General features: G+C 43.3%; 1 protein-coding gene across 1 annotated transcript in view; it reads right to left on the reverse strand.

Moving 5' to 3' along the window:
• LAMC1 (laminin subunit gamma 1) overlaps positions 1-17,409 on the reverse strand; it is a 65,527-nt gene that overhangs the window by 24,780 nt on the left and 23,338 nt on the right. The window lies entirely within an intron of this gene.

Consider the following 17,409-nt stretch of genomic DNA (forward strand, 5'->3'; position numbering starts at 1 on the left):
TTTTCCTCCAGCACTGAACTGCTGMGTTCTAACCTCTTCTACTCATTTCCCTGGGAAAAACCAAACAAGGTCAAAGTTTCCCCATGCCATATGACTAAAATCACCAAGGCACTTTTCMGATCAGAGTGCAATGATTTACAAGCTACTCATGTCCTCCATCTCCTAGAAGAATGAAAGAAAATCCACTTCCTTGCCCTCTGTTCCCCTCCTAACCAGCCTGTGGCAGTCAGCACATCATCTTCCCTCATGACTCTTCTCCACTGACTTGAGCAGCTGCTCCTGTGCACATAAACCAACTTTCCAGGGGAGTCACACTCCTGAGAGAACCCATTAGGAGAAAAGGATCACAACTCTTTAGCCACCTTCGTCCAGCATCAATGCAAGCCAAGGGGCTGACTAAGGGTTCCCAGGAGGAGGCATACAGCTGTGTGTCAGCTGCTCTTGCTCCGCTTCAGCAAGCAGACTGTGTACGATCAGGACACCCTGGAGCACGTAGGGAGCTTKCTAAAACAACATGGGGTTTGTTTGGAATAAAACCTCAGATGTTTAGTCCCTGCCATGCTCTTTTATGCTCCTACCACTTCCAAGAAAAACAGTGCTCTAAGAACTTGCAGCCATCACCAGTTCTTTCGTTAATAAATAAAAAAGCTACTAGAAGAGTTTCAGCTGATTGAGAAACAGGTTTTATCAGCCTGTGGAAGTCACACGGATTTAACCTCAACTTGTAAAATGAGTGAACATGTACCATGTTAAATTTTAACATGAGGCTTTGCACTTGGTGAAGTGTTCACCTCCTTCACGAGTGAGAGCAGACCAGACGGCACCAGGCACCAAGAACAGAGTGCTCTCAAAGCACACACGCACAACCCGACAGCCATGAATCAGGGCACAAACCACGCTTCTGCCCTGCAAACTGATTAGGCCAGGGCYGGCCTGCAGTAGGATGTCACACCCAGAGCCTGGCTGGCAGGAGGAAGGAACCAAAGCAGCAGGAGAAGCACAGCACAGGGTCCAGAAATCAACATACTAGAAAAATATGAAGTAAAAATCAAGACATACAGCACCTGAAAAACTTAAGACCCTTGTGTCTCAAGAACAGAAAAAGACCAATCTGCTGTTTAAGCCACCCAACAAATAGTATTGTCTGCATGTGACATGCAGGACAGCTGGGGCATTGCAGAGACACAAGACCCCCGATACTTGCCACAAAACACCCTTTCCTATTTATATCATGTGTGCAGTTATGGATGAGCTAAGCACAAGACTGGAAGTCAGAYATTTACAATCATGGCTCTTGCTCAGTACTAGCTCACTGTTGGTTTGGGGTTGATTATTCACTGAGATCTTCTTACACAGAGAAGATAAGTGAGAAGCAAGTACACTTAATGYCAAACTGCATCCTTCCAAAGGATCAACACTCAGCACTAACTTGGCTTAGGCATTCCCTCCCCGGTACAAGCGATGAATCCTGTTTCCACGTATTTGGCAGTGTTTGTCTCATGAATCTCAATGAAGGCAAGAAGCAGAYATCCAAGTACAAATCAGGCTCTCCCAGCTTTCCTGTTTCTCTTGCTACATAGGCTCTTCTCAAAAGGGCTCCTCACTGAAGGCAAAATGTGCTTGAGGTGAACAATGTACACACAYAGGAACTCTAGACAGGCACAAGACAATAGGCTGCACACGCACAAACATCTTTTTCAGGTCCATGGGAAACAAACCCAGGATGTACTGCACATCTTTTCCAGGTAAAGGCAAAGGGCCCCAGAAGCAAATATCTCCTCTTGCTTCTTCAGTAATACCCCAGYATGTGTTGATCTGCAACTTGACAGCCTATGCCAGAACTTCACCAACATCTTGGATGGAGAGCAAATAAAAAACAGAGTTACTATCATGGTTTTATCACTATTAAAAGTGTCATYAGCTTAATTAGAATGTTTTAAGTTTTCTTTGAGCTCACATGACAAGGTAAAGCAAAATGTAAGGCTGAAAGTCAGCCCTGGTGGGATTTCTTTGGGCAACTTTAATGACAAGTGAAAACAGGAAAACATCAGGCAAGAGCRCCATTCCCTGAATCAAGTGGGGATAAAAAATAGGCCAGAGACAACAGAATGAAGGTCACTTCATTAAACTGTGTCAGCTGAATAGTCAGGAATACCCAGCTCTTTTGAATTGAGGTGGTTAGTTTTCTTCTACAAGTACTGCATTCTTCTAATGTGAAGTAAAACCCCTGTGTTTAGGCTTCATAAAGATGGTTTCACGGGAGAAACGCTTCAAAAGAATCYGGGGAATGAAGAGGGGGCTGGGCATGTGCTTTCACTCACACACACAGACAACTTTCTGCTCTAGATGAAAAGCTGGGTCACAGGCTGCTTGCCCCGGAAAAGAATGACTTTTTTCCCTCTCCACTGTAACTGGATTATGATCCCTGTTTCCTGACAAGGTCTCCCACAGTTCTTTGTGAAAGCCCCAGCTCAGCYAAAGGCACAGCACATGCCAACTGCACTCTGGGCAGCATGAAAACTTTTTCCATGGAAACCCCTTCTACTAAATGGCAAGGACCCTCCTTTTTTCATCTGCAGTTTTACATGGCAGGCCAAGAAAAATGCATTCAAACCCCYCCCAAGTGAGCAACCCAGGTAAAAAAGACATTTCTAGCAGCTGGCAGCATAAYTCCTTGAGCAGTCCGGTTAATGGCATTAAAGAGGAATGCAGTTAATGCACGGAGAGTGGCTGTGGTGCCTTGCTGGGTAAATACTGCTGGAAAAATGGAGTTTACCCAAGACCAGCTGACACAGTGTGGAAATGTGTTCCCCCACAGTTCACATTGAATATAAATGTGCTTAGCAGCCTGGCAGTTCTTTGAGGTTGCAGAGCCTTTTTCTAGCAAAGATAAGCAGCCCAGGCTGCTTTCATGTTTTGCAGGGTTGCTGAGAAATGGTGACAGCAATAACCAGGTGAAAGGCATTTTTAAAATCACATTGGGAAGACAAAAAGACATTGTTCTCATGTTCCTAGAAGCTGGTACTGACTTGGAGCCCAGTATGGGTTAGAACACTGATAGTGTCATGTGTCAGGTAGTATTTCCCGTGGGCATTGAGAAGTGGTAGAAGAATTCCACATGTTGGAATCAGTGRCCACAAGTTCCACACTTCAGAAGTGCAACCTGTCATGTTTAGAGCATCCAGAGCTCAAAATCATGAGCCATACGCTCTAAAACTGCATCTTTTCTGAGGCATGAAGCTGTTCACCAGCAAGTGACAAGGTGACAACATAACCAGCCCCCTCTGACAATTCAGCATTATCTAGAAAACCTTYAATACCTATCTCTCTGGTGTAAGGAAGCACACATACCAGCCTTCAAGACAATGTTGCAATTACAGATTCAACAGAGTGAGCAAGTCCTGGGTGCCAGGAGAGAGAGGTGGCAGAAGAGGCACTGAAAACTTTCAGCAYTGTTTGATCCAGGAGATGCTCCCCCAAACAACCTGCTCACATTGCTGGGCTTGGCCTGCTGCCTCCAGCAATGACAGCCCTCCCTCAGCTGGGTCATCACCAAATTCAGTATCCCAAGGTCCACCAGGAAATGTGCCATGCTAAAACCCATAGACTGGAAAAATGTCAGCAAATGCCATTTAGATCTTTAGAAACTCCTCCCTTTTCCCCCAAGTTAGGAATTYGTTCTGCACACAAAAGGCCTCCCTGTATTCAGGCCCCTCAGAACGGATGAATAATTTGCATCAGGAAAACTGTCCCGCCAGCTGGCACCATGACTACAAGTGTTGAATTGTGAGCAGATGCCTGGGTGAGATAAGCCCAGAGGACATTCGGCCTGCTTCATTATCGGTCCACTCAAATGCCCTGCACATGCCACCCCTCCTGAGTACAGCCACTGAGTTTTGCTGCCCGGGGAAAAAACAATCTACCTGAGAAGATYGCGCTGGGCAAAGAACCAAAACTTTGCAGACTTGTTTTCCACAAAATCCACTAGGCAGTAATGAAATGGTTAAACTTCACTGTTTCTCTTTTGGTTGGCTCCTGTTTCAAGGCAGCTTTTCTCACATGGGTACTTGCTGACAACCTGTGTCTTAGTAAAAGTTAAAAGAATTGAAAACAACCCCAGTAACAAGTAGTTAGTACTTAGTACTTTCTGACTGGATTTCATGCCCATTTTGAAGTGTCAGGGCAGAGAGCAATCAATTACAATTGGAATTTCATTTTGCTCTCTTTTTCTGAGCTGTTTCCCCATCATTCCCAGGAAGAGATGCCAGYTTTCCCAATTACTAGAAATGTGCTCCATGCCATTCACCCTTATTCCTGCCTCAACTCTGTTCTTCTTGAACCATCAGCTCTCCCAGCAACAAGGACAATGCTGGACCAGCCACGTACAAAACAGACTGGCTCTGATGCCTCCAGACACACAGATCCCAGAACCTCACAAGAGCAGCGAGTTCCTTGCAGGGGACAGAAACCTGGATGTCAGCAGACAGAAGCCAGCATGTTCYGAAGATCTCGTGCGAAACCAAGCGCTGCATCTTCAGCCAAACGACCACTCCCAGCTACTGCAGTATTTTGTTTGGCCTCTCATGCTAGAATGCCTGCATGAGAGGGTTTCTAACATGAGAGCCTTCCCTCCTAGATCACAGGGATGGCAAATGAGAGGGCAATATTTAAGGAGAATCAGTTATCCCATATAATGGAATGGGATAAGACTTCTCAGTATGCAGATGGGCAATAAGAGCAGGAGAGAGTTTACAGGGAGGGGAGGAGAGTGAGAAACACCCTGAGACATTTGTTCTTTTGGAATAAAGTATCTTCATTAAACAACAGCCCAACACCTGCAAGACACGTAAGTGCTAAGTTATGTTGTTTGCATCACATGTGCACAAAAAAGCCAAACTTATGACCAAAACCAAGAAATTTCTGCACTTCTAGAGCAAATGTCCTTTTCAATTACACCCTTGCTTTTCTGAGAAAATTTGTGAAGGGGGAAGATGAAAACACTGGTATTGCACAAGCAAATGGAATCCAGCATCTGAAGAAAGAAAATGAAGGATTTCCCCTTTCAAAGGAACTCTGGGGAAATAACTCCAAGCAGAAGCATAGATGACAGTTTTCAAGTGCCAAGTTTGTGGTCTTTACAGGAACACAAAGTAGTAGTAATAAATCTTAGGTTTATTTTCTTGTCCTCACCTGAAGAGACCTAAGATTTATGTGCATATATAATGAATAAGAAAGGGCTGAAGGATTTTAACAATCTTTTCCTAAACCATGCCCACCAAACTGAAGATTCTGGCATGTGGAGCTCCACSACAGACAGGTATCAGGGTTTTAAAGAAGCTGACAGAGACAAAAACACAGATTGCTTTTTCTGGGAGAAAGACAGGGACAGAGGAAGGAAACATGTTTGGGACGCTGGGGGAATGAGCACAGCCTGGAGCGYGCTGGAACGAAGGCGAACTCCCACCACCCCATTAGATCATGCATTCTTCCAGCACTCCAAACAAAGGCATCATTGACTCCTGCGCGTGGGCGGCTCGGGACAGCAGAAGGCTGCCCAGTAAATTATTGCATGATAGTCCATCATTGATAAGTCATCAAAGCTGCTTGTTTTAGTCATGTTTCCAAAGGGGRCAGGCTTATTTCCCCCTGCTCCAGGCTAAAGGAAGCCTTCCAAAAAATRGATTTTCTCATTTGATCACTTTCAAGTCAGTGTAAAAGTCAGAAAATCTTATCCATTAATTCAGTACAACTTGCTGCCTTATTTCTACAGCTTTGATGCAAAGATGTTAAAAGTCCATTTCCCAAAACAGCCAGCTGTGTTTATTCACTAGGGACTGAGAAGATCCCATGTCCAACACCGAAGTCCTATCTGCACAGGAAGATTCAAAGACCTTTTTCAGCACAAACTATAAAAGCTGGTTTTAAAAAGGCACTTTACACTTGGCAAGTGCAGYACATCACAGATGATCAAGGATGCCATGGCCCATTTTGGCAAGGGTCCAATTCATTCAGGTATCTGGACTGCAAAGCTATCTCCTGTCACCCAGTATCAGCACCAAGAAAAGCAGGGTCAGGGTTACTGTGGGTTGGGATCCCTGGAAAGTTCATTTACCTGTATCAAAGGTCCAGAAGCTCCTCCATGGCTCATACACAATAGGCATGAAATAGGGTGAAAATAGGTCACTGCCACAACCAAAGGCACACAGTGAAGTGGGAGTTTATTCCCACAAAATAGGAGTTTTACCCAAGAAGCAAAGAAAAAAAAAGAAAAAAACTGATCAGGAAAATCTATATGTGCAGAAAAGACAAATAAGTTGCCTTTTGCCTTTTATTTTTGGCAGAAGAATGAACATTAATTACCATCCTTTCATTACTGACAGTTCAATGACAATACCAACAGCGCATGCAGTAATAACAACCCCTGGAAAGTGACAATTCTCACCCATTCCAAGTCACAGTGGGACCTTGGTACCCAAGCAAGATTACAATTCCCCGAGTTTTTCTCATGTTGGAGATACAACTATCATCCAGTAAAGTCTGAAGCTAGCAACCACCACCACCACAGCTCCCTGAAGATCAGAGCTGATAGCAGCAACAGGCCAGAGAAGAATCATCAAAAAGCTTTCTATCCTTGATTCTTGGCAACATGGAAAAGAATCTCTCATAACTGTTTCTTGTGCAAGACCACATCTCCACAGGCATCACAAAAAAGCAACCAATCTTACCCACTTTAAGTCATTCTCATAGTATTCAACTTAAAAAGCAAATCCCATTTGGATAATTTCCCCTCAGAAACTTTAATTTGACAGTAGGAGGTGTTGGAGGGAGTATTCCTGATGTTCAGCTCCAACTGCACCTTCTCAGAGGCTGGGATGTGGGGATGGAAGAATGAGAAGAAAGAGACTAAAAACTACTCTCAAACTCCAAAATTTTAAATAGCTAAAGAAAACTGGGGCCCCAGCTTCTTCAAATATGGGAACTGGCCAATTGGCAAAAACACAACTTCTTGTAAAAACAAAATATGTTTATTGGCCTGTAGCTCAGTACGTTGCAAGAAATGTATCAGATAATCTGGTGAGAATTGTGAAACTGTTTCTTTAAAGTACAACTAGATTTTACTTACTTCTGAGGGGAGGAAAAAAAAAAAAGAGCATTTTGTGAGTGTTGGTGGTGCAGGAATGTCAGCAGCTTTTCCTGAGCCCTGTTTTCCTTCTCCATGCCCTCCCAGGAGGCTCACCCTCCAGCAGTTCCATGCCTTCACCCCTGCTCTTTTAGCCAGCCCACCTMAAGTCAAAGCCTGTGTGATGCTTCCATTTCAGAAGTTCAACAAACCCAAATGACCACAGTCAAAGATGTCCTGGCCAAAGGCAGCATGAAAATTATTTTGGATGGTGCCCATAGRGGTGTGTGAGATGCACCCTGCTCCAGACCCAGCACTCCCAGAAGTGGGCATACCAGCTCCCACAGAAGAGCTGCTGTTCTGCCCACTTCAATGGCTCCATCATTTAAGAAAATCAGCCACTGATTTCTATTAAGTAACATTTTGAAGCCTTTTCCMTGTTGAAAGGAGCATTTTCTCCACTCAACCCTGATCCACACGTGCTCACAGCCTGCAACAACTCAAACACCTGGCTTTGCTCCTATCTGAATTAGACATCAAAAACACACAGATCACGCTGTTGGGCTTAACTAAGAACACATTAAGGGATATGTCAATATACAACAAGTGCTCTGAGCAGCAGCAAGTTCAGCAGCTCTGGGAGCAATATGACCCTCCAGACTGACTCAAACATTGCTGGATGTACAGCCACGAAGAGGCCAGAAATGTTTCTTGAACAGAACACTGAATTCCCTGGAATTTTGTTGTTTTACTCTCCCTCCAGCTCTTCCAGGTCCCACTCACCAGCCCCAGATTTTTTTCAGACACAGGCCATAATGAACAGCACTGTTATTTGGGAATAATACTGCTGTTGCAAGCATTCATCACCTGGCCTAAGACAGACTCGACAGCTTTCTTTTCTCAAGTATTTAAGTTTTGCCCTGTTCAGTAAACATTTAAGAAAACTAACTTTGAGCACATTTGAATTGAGCTGTTTAATGCTGCACAGTTTGCACATCTCCATCCTCTCTATCTTCCCCTCATCCCAAGAGACTCCAGTGATGGATTTTAAGCAGCAGTTGACCTGCCTTCACGCTAACTTTTAATGCATTTTCAGTCAATTACAGGCTTACGCACAAGCTAACATTATTTATGAAACACAGATTGCAGCAATAGCCATACGGCCCATTTTCAACCACCCACACACACAACAATTTTAMTTTCTCAGCGTATTAAGCTGGTGAAGAAATTGGGATAAACAGACTTGACAAAACCCTTGCTGGAGTGAGGCCATTTCCAAAACAAAGCTTGCCACTGAGTTATGTTTCAAATATGTTTTGGAAAGTCAGAAGTAAAGCTCTTTCAAATTTTTCCTGAAGCAGAGAAGAAATTGTACTCCAGGTCCCAACTCATAASCAACAGCCAGCTTGTGCCTTCAACTCTGCCTCTGGAGAATAATCTGCACACACTCCCAGGGCTTGTGGAAGTCACAAAGATGACGCGTGAGTTCATGTTCGCCCACACATCGCATCTGGGACATGAAGGACAAAGTACTACTAAATGCAGTGACTATTTCTAAGAAAACAGTTTAGCCAAAAACCACACATACTCAAGAAGGTAGCATGGCTTAGCATGAGAAGTAATTCTGTAAGACTATTTTGGAACACTGTGAACAAAGAATAAAATTGGATGCTTCCTGATGACCCTTCAAAGGTAATGGTAATAAGTCCAGGCTTCTTGATACTTCCAGCTGCAAAATCAGCAGGTCTTGATTTAATTGATGGATTACAACATAGCCAGATCTGTTTCACATCAGGCTCCAAAACRCCTCAATGCATCCATACCAAACGTTGACTTGGAAAGCTACCTGTAGATGAAAATTCCTTCTACARGCTAAAGGCTGCCCATCCGGGAACAGAAAGAACTATGAAAAAGAAAAATGGGTACATGCACAGTCTTTCCTTGCTTTTTTGTATGAGGGAGATTTCTGGACTGAGACAACACTTCTGCTCCTTTGTAAAGGAAGAATTGAAAAGCAGGTATCAATAGTTGCTGAAGTGRGACCAAACACCACCTGGGATACTGCTGAGACAGTATAGCATCAAATGAGTTTCCTGGAAAAAGTGCTTTCCTCCAACAGACCCAGCAGATACAAAAAAATTAAACATTAATGCACTAAAAAGACCTTCAACAGGAACTTCTAATTCGCTGAGTTTAAGTGGTGGTGTTGAAACTTGGGCCATACAGTGTGGTATGAAGCTAAATGTTAGCGCCTGGCTCCTGTGGCAGGAATGCACCAGAACCCTGGGAATCCCAGATGTGCAATGAATTCACTTCACTAGCAGCAGAGCAGTGAGGCAGCTGTGATGTGCAGAGCAGGCTGAGCAGCYTGCTGGAAGCTATACAAAGAAATGCATTTCCTTCCTAGGTGTTCTGAGCYTCCCAACAAGTGCCAAGGAGCACTGTGCACACAGGAGGTCAAACCTCCCATCCGAGAACCCTGTGCTCAGAGACACAAGCCACAGCSTGTTAGATCACACCACACCCTGCCCAGTCCTGCACACATTCGTCAAGCAGAACATCTCAGGATTTCCTTAGGTAACAGCATTGCCCAAAAGAGAGTGATTGAACAGAAAATGCATTTAACCATCTGCACTCAATGCCAGATGATGAGATTTCCTTCAGGCACCCTACACTGCTGTGAAGCCTAACAGAACTCTACCAAAGAGAAGGTGTTTTTCTCAGAAGAGAAACTTAAAAATTCATTTTCTGATTGATGCTGCTAAGGCAATGATGTTTGTTTTAAAAATGCTGAATCCCTAGGTAATGAAAAAGCTTTTTTTGACGTTAGGTGACAACTCTTATAACTTAGTCAGTAATGTAAAATAGCATGCATTAAAACTTCAAGTAATTTGTTGCCCATCAGCAGAAGTCCACAAAGTAAGGGTTGAGAGAATTCTTTTTCCATCTCCTTTCAGGGTCCTCAGTTTGCATGCTGACACTTTTGATGGCATTTTTTAGGGAAAGGGGAAGAAACAGACACTTAGGCCCATCTATAGCGCCTCTGCCTCTGTGAAATCTCAACCAATGCAGTGGTCTCAAGGCTTTGTTTTCACTAAACCGTTAAATTTGGTGACAAATCAAACCCAAACTAACCGACCTATGTTCCTTCAATCTACGGACACCCCAARAAAACTGCACAGCATCACACTCTTCAATCTACCACCAAGGTTTAGCAWCGAGTATGTGGATACTCCAAAAGCTCACACTTCCAAGGCTCCAAGTCTCTGTTCCTCTGTACTTGCCTAGAGAGGTACCTCACTCAGGAGTCATGGGAAACTCCCACCACAAAACCCCAAATGTTAATCTTCACAGTATTACTTCAAAAAAGATTTGTACAACCGTGCRATAGAGAAATAGAGCAAAATAGAGCAAATAGAGCAAAATCCAAGATACCAAATGGTACAAATTATAGAGGTTTGTTTTCTTGATAGTCTGATCTGATAATTATTTTTTTATGTTTACCACTTCCCAGTAAACTTCTGATATCAAATGAGTCCTTAACCTTAAAGCAATTAATAGGGCAAAATCTGCACTCAGAGGCAAAACCCCCCAAAACCTAATTTTAAACCCTCAACAGAAGCATACATCAGCCATAGTAAATAGCTGACTTCTTTTGGCATAATGCATTTCATGCTGGGTCTTTACTTCAATGACATAAAATTTAGAGACAAAACAGGAGGCTCATCAGTTGCAAGAGCCTCTGAAAGAAGAAAATTAGTCAAAGTCAGGGTCTGTCCATGTTAAGGCAATGTTGCAAATGCAGTGGAGCAGTGGGGAAAGGATCTTGGTTCATCACAAACACAAGGAACACTGACACTGCCTTCTACCCTCAAACTTCTCCTTATAGAATTTCATACTAAATTAGAAGTGAAAAACCTTGCTTTATAGTATTTTCAGTTTTAAGAGTTGCTAGAGGTTAAAGGACTCCATCTTAAATGGAAGGCAGCAGACAGACATGAGACAAGCAGAAGAAATACTAATGGCTGCCAAGACCCAAGTGAGTAAAGTGAGACATTTGCAGCCAATCACCCAAAATAACATTCAGTTCCTGGTACTGCTAAAACAGGAGAGGGGTGGGTGAGAAGGAGCCCTGGGAGAAGAAGAATTAATAACATATGGCTTCCTATGTGCCAGCCTCTTGGTTGAGTTTTAGGAGGGAAGATTTGTATCTTCTCAAGTCCACAACAAGCTTATCTTCAGAGTTGCATCTGACTSCAGAAGCCAAAAGCTGTGAGAGATGAAGATGCACATTTGAACCCAAGTTCCCTCTTCGGCTTTTTCCCTATCCCTATAAAGAACTGTCCCTATTGTGGAGAGCTTCTTCCTTCTACCCRTTCAAGCAGAAGAGCAAAGGGTTCAGAAACTATGCAAGACATGACAGGGCACAGACCGAATTCTTAGGTGAGTGTTACTTCCACAGGGCAATGCACTCCAGCAGGAGGAACACAACTGCCTGCTGCTTGCAGAAGTCAGCTAACAGCCACGCCTGCCTGAGTCACTGCAAAAAAGCCTCTCAGAAAAGCACTGCCAGAAAAAAAAAGCTTTAACATACCAAGTTATGCAGCAACATCAGATAGAACGGCCTCACTCGGCATAAGTAAATGGACAGGGATAACCTTCTTGGATGTCTCACTCCTCCAAAGACTTGGAGGGCAGTTTTAGTCAATTACCRGTTTCCAAAAAAGAATGTTTCAAGTACTTCAGATGCATGGATAAGTTGCACACATGCTCAGATTTCCTTCCGCCAATGTTTGATGACCCTATATTTGCTGTAGATTATTTGTATTACTGTAAAAAATTAATTATTTTACCTCAAAAAGCCTTTTTATGAAATAAACATTATATTTTCTTTTACAAGTCGGGAAAAACAGTAATTTTTAAGCTCATTCAGCATTTCCACTACCAGCACTTAGTACCACCCGATACTTGCTGAATTTTCTTAACAAAGCTTAAGCACAGCCCACTTTAATTTCAGGTCTCCTTATACAAGCCAATGCAAAGAAAATCACCACTATTTAAAAAAAAAAGCTATAAACCCATGATTAGATATGCTAGCTTTCAAACAGATGACAATAAGAAAGCCTTAAATCAATACCAGCAATGATCACTTCCAGATCACACTAGAAGACTTTTACAAGAGTTATTTGAACTTTTATCTCAATTACTTTTTGCCAAGCTAAGGACAGCTGTAAAAAGTTATTTTTCAGCCCATTAAAACACAGCAATTTACATTTCCTTTAAACAAGTGTATAAAGAAAACGAGATCTGCATTGCTGATTTCTGAAGGACAGTTATGATGGTGGAGATGAGGACAAGAAGTTGACAGTGTTAACAATTTAGCAGGGAGCATTCTCCTGGAATAACTGATTTTGCTGAAAATAAGGGAACAGCTTTCCMTATACTTCACAGTGCAGTATCATGCTAGTAAAATACTGCTAGATTAAGTAGAGTTTACTTTGGATAAAACATGGGAAGAGACCTTCAGGGAGTTTTACAATGCATTCATGCTTAGCCTCCTACCTCTCACTTCAGCTCCAAGAGTGGAATTTCCTTCCTCCTCTCAGTCATCTTTTATCTAGACCCCTAAGTACTGAAGGTAAGTAAATATGAGCAGGGAGGAAAAAAATTTAAAGCCACAAAATATTGAAGTTGGAAAGAGTGCAGCTAAAAACTTGTACACAAAGTATTTTTCATCTGTGCCAAGGTCTCYGAGAGAAATAAGTCACTATGCTGATCACATGCTGCTTCATTGCCTCAGGTATTACTGAGCTGGTCACCTAACCAGAGATGGCTCCTCTTTATGCTAATTTATGTGGCAGAAAGACAAGGCAATCAGACAGATTGGCTTTTTAAGAACATTTCAATCTCTCAGGAACATTAAGTACACAAATTATTCACTGCTTCATTAACCAAGTGACTAGATAGTAATAACTTGCAAATTGAAACCACATTGCCCAAACTGGGCATATCCGCCCCCAGACTCGCTGGTTGAAAAGTAATCTATGTTCCCCCAGCTCAGTCTCCCACARCTCCTGGGAAAACACAGCCAGGCTGTTCCCAGCCTTTGCTGGACATACCAATAAGCTTTGGAAATAAGATGAACTTCAACGGGTAAATCTGTGAGCATGAAGATGCAGAGGAAAATCATTGWGCTGTCTAGCTAGTCATACATTACAGTGCAATTCAGAAAACAATTGGGTTTTTGTAATCAGCTCTTCTCAAGATTCAACTCCTTCCCTCCAAAAACTTTCAAGATCCCTTTACACAGACACTTTTACAACTGAAAAAGGTGGATTTGCTAAGCAAAGTTTTCCTAAATATTTCTATCTCTGTAGCAAACCAACACGGAGCTGTGCCAAGTCTGTTTGCATAGGAAAGTCTCCACAYAGTGTTTAAATGAGCATTAAAGTAAAAGAAATAAAATATCAGTAAGTCCTGYTTATGAGATCTCTGAGCTTGCGCTCTGGGCCTGGGTGGACACTGAGAGCCAGCACAGACAAAAYTCACAGCTCCCCCTTTTCCCACACTGCTATTAGATCTTTTAAAAGCAACTAATTCACCTAGTTCCCACTTCTGAGTCTAACAATGAAGTGCTCCAACAGCTCCCCAGATAATCTCTCAAGCCTAATACCCACCACTAGCCATGGATCTTAAAAGTGTACTCAAACAAAACATCATTCAGGGGCAAAAAAAGTTCCTTCAAACCTGTGCCAATTATAAAACAGTAAAAGCTTGSTAAGGAACTTGCAGGAAAAGAGCTGGTTTAATCTTTGGTCTGCTCAGACAAATCACCACCACTCCTCAAGACAGTTACCGTTCTCCCAAAGAGAAAATATTAAGAAGTTAAGAAGAAATTAATACAGGTCAGGTTTGCAGTGTGGTTCAAAGGCATAAGTTTAATGTCCTGCATCCAGCTGAGTATGCGAGCCTGGGAAGGCCTGTGCTTCATGATGAGGGCTGCCAAATCCTCTCAGCCACACCACATCTGCTCACTTTTGATCACTCACAGTCTGGACAGACCAATCCAGTACAAACTGTACTAATATTTTTGGTTTTCCTCGTGTTTATCCCATAAACTTGCAGCTGCAGCAGGAAGTCTCTCCTCCTCCTCACAGAAGCCCCAGTGGGCCACAAGTTGCAGAAGAGCACGTAGAATAAATCCAGCATCTCTGCTCCTACGTGTCAGCTCCAAATTCACAGCTCACCCCACCCCACCCCACCGAGCACAAGATCCAAAGCTTCCCACCCAAGGGTCAAGAACCCATCCTGACACCAGGATCACATGTCACGGGGCAGCTGCCAAGTGCCATGAAGCAACAGACAAATCCTGTGCTTCAAATTTGGGGATTAAATGAAAGAGGTGTCATCATAAAGGACATGCCCCATCTCTCTCTGCACATGAGAAGTACTTGCTTCCCTACTCCTCTCACCCTTACCGAACATGCAGAGAGCTGAAGCCAATTCAAGCTACAGATCAGGGACAGGAAAACTACCAGTGCTGTTGTAGCCAGAGTGTGCTCCAGGCTCGCATGCTCCCCAAGAGGAGTGGCAGGGCAGCCAAGGGAAATTTCTGTCCTTGCCCTCATGGCCAAYTTGAGGAGAAGTGTCAGGGTTGGGCAATGGTGTTGACCGTTTTAGACCCAAAAAACATAAATAGAAGACTTTGTATTCATTCAAGCACTTTATGTTTAACACTTTTTGGGGCGATATCCAGCAAATCAGGGTGCTCTGCCTCTGGGTTAACTGCTGGAGCTCTTCAGTGTTTTAAGATGTTTTGCCCCTTCCACTGAGTTACCATCCACTCCATCCCAATTTCAGAAGAAGGTAGGAAGGAGTTTTGAGACTCTGYAGGCACATACTCTCTCAAAAAAAATCAGTCCAAGTAGCTTTAACTGATATTCCACATGAAGTCAGCAGAGATTAAATGTTCTACAGCAGTGGACCATGGGGGATAAGGTATTCTGCACCAGGTACTCTGTCAAATGCTACCAGAGCCCAGTAACCTCAGCAATGAGACTCCAGTGATATCAAACCTCACTGTGGTATTCTCAAAAATATGCTACACTGGTGGATGCCAYGTCCTACACCAACTTTTTCATCTCAGGTCTTCCCATCTCTCTAATTTTTCCCTGCTTTCATCAAATTCTTTAAGTTGAATCCATGTTGTTAACCCYCTCACTTCCCAAGAATGTTCTTAAATTCAATCACCAAATCCAACCAGCAGAGAGCTCCTGAGAGAGTTACAGATTTCACACTTGTGGAGCAATCACAGTGGTATTGGCATTCAAAGCCACTGGACATTCCCATTCTCACTTGGAAATTACTAAAATTAGAGTTGMGATACCATTAAACTCACTTGCCCTTGGAGCTACACCAAATAATGCATGGCTGAGTGTTTCTCCCAAGTAAATTCAGATCTCATCAATGGAACTGAATAACTCCAATGCTCCCTTTCCAGCACACCATACAAAACACATGCATGAGGTATTTTTATCTGCTGAGGTGCTACTGAACAATCTGATCTTGCTGCAGCCTTTTCTGTTCCTCAAAAACCATATAACCACTTCATTAGCAGTAACTTCAGTAGCTGTATTATCTATTAATTCTTCACTTTCTAAAGAGATTAAAAACCACAGATGCCAAGAGAGGTTCTTGAGAAACCTATTTCTAACCTCTAATGAAAAAGCAACTGCCCTAGTTTTTTCCTCCTTACCACAAGCAGAACCTGGAGTGTAAGAGCTTTCCAAGCTGACCCTGCGCTCTAGCAAGTGTTCTCATAATTTAATAACACACCTTACACAACTGCTTGGTTTTTTAATTTCACTGCAAATGGGCAAGTTGAGTTTAGAAGCATCACTGCACTGATCTGGCCTATACCATACTCCCAGCCCAACTGGACCATGAGACTCTTCCCTCTCTCTCCTAGAAAACCTGCTGATCACCAAAATACCCTCCTGGCTGCAGATAAGGATTAGGAAGAGACTGGGCTTTTTTTTTCTTTCATTTAAAAAATCCATAAGACCGCTGGAACAACAACTTTGAGGTGACACTTTTGCTGTCCCAGGATGGATAACTGCACCCAAACCCTGTTAAACTCATCAGGACAGTGAGTACCTCACCGTGRTAACACAGGTATCTGGCAGAATTTACCACCTGAGGCTCAGCAGCAAAGAGCAGAAAACTGCTTTTGCATCACTTGCTCTGCACCAAGTCAAGCCTCCAAATAGATTGTCACCAAAGTGACCCAACGTCTGCCCAGTGGGGCTCCTCCCAACACCTGCAGCRTCAATTGGCACAAACCCATTTAACTGATGACATCTGCTCTTCATGAGCTCGACATCCCCAGCTATATCCAAAATATCAGCAAAMCCAAGGACTGTGACCTGGAAAGGAAGACTAGCACACAGTGAACCGTCCCAAGAGTACTAAGAAGGCAGATGAAACCACAACCAAGGTTCATGGCCACTTCATCATAACAGACCATTTTTATTCCAAGCTTCAAAAAGAAGAGATGGGCTTTAAGTCTCCCAGCCCAGCTGAAACAACAGGAGTGACCCTGCCCTGGGTAGCAGGGGCTGCCACACCAGACCAGCTCAGGGAGCTGCTTTAGAGGAAATGGACTTGAGCAAAGATAAATGTATGCCTGAGATCCTTCTCCCACTCCTCCTCCTCTRCCCAGAGGTTGGGAGCAAGGTTTTGCAAAACACTGCTCCTAGACATGCAAACCAGAGCAGATGAAGCAGATTTTTATATATATATACACAGTCTGTTTACAGAAGTCTCTGGAATTAATAAGTCATTTCGTATGTCCGCAGGGGGTGGGGGGCAGAGGAAGAAACACTAAATTCAGAAATGAGTACCATCTGTTCCTCTGGGCTGCTCAGCCCTCCCTTCTAGCTTGGCTGAGCTCTCTGAACCAGGCTCCAGCAGTGTGTAGAGGTGCCTTCTGCATCACCCTCGCCTTTACACACGTACAAAGTACCAGCTTGTTTGGCCAACAGTCCATGCACACCTCCTACTTTTCTTGAGATGCRACTTCTACCATAGTTTCTGCTTTCCAAAACAGAAAAACCCAACTTCAGAGATCAGCTTGCTACTGACAGTAGTAGAAACCAGCCCAGGGAGATGTGATATGGGGGCTTCTAACCAGCCTGGGTTTTTCTACCCACCTCTTTTTGCTTTCAAACATTTTAAAACATCAAAGTTCTAAAGAAAGACTCAGAATTAAGGCTTTTTAGGCCCTCAGG

Source organism: Malurus melanocephalus, unplaced genomic scaffold (genome assembly GCF_030028575.1).
Source record: "Malurus melanocephalus ecotype Western Australia unplaced genomic scaffold, MMel_1.1 scaffold_419, whole genome shotgun sequence".
Classification (NCBI taxonomy): Eukaryota; Metazoa; Chordata; class Aves; order Passeriformes; family Maluridae; genus Malurus; species Malurus melanocephalus.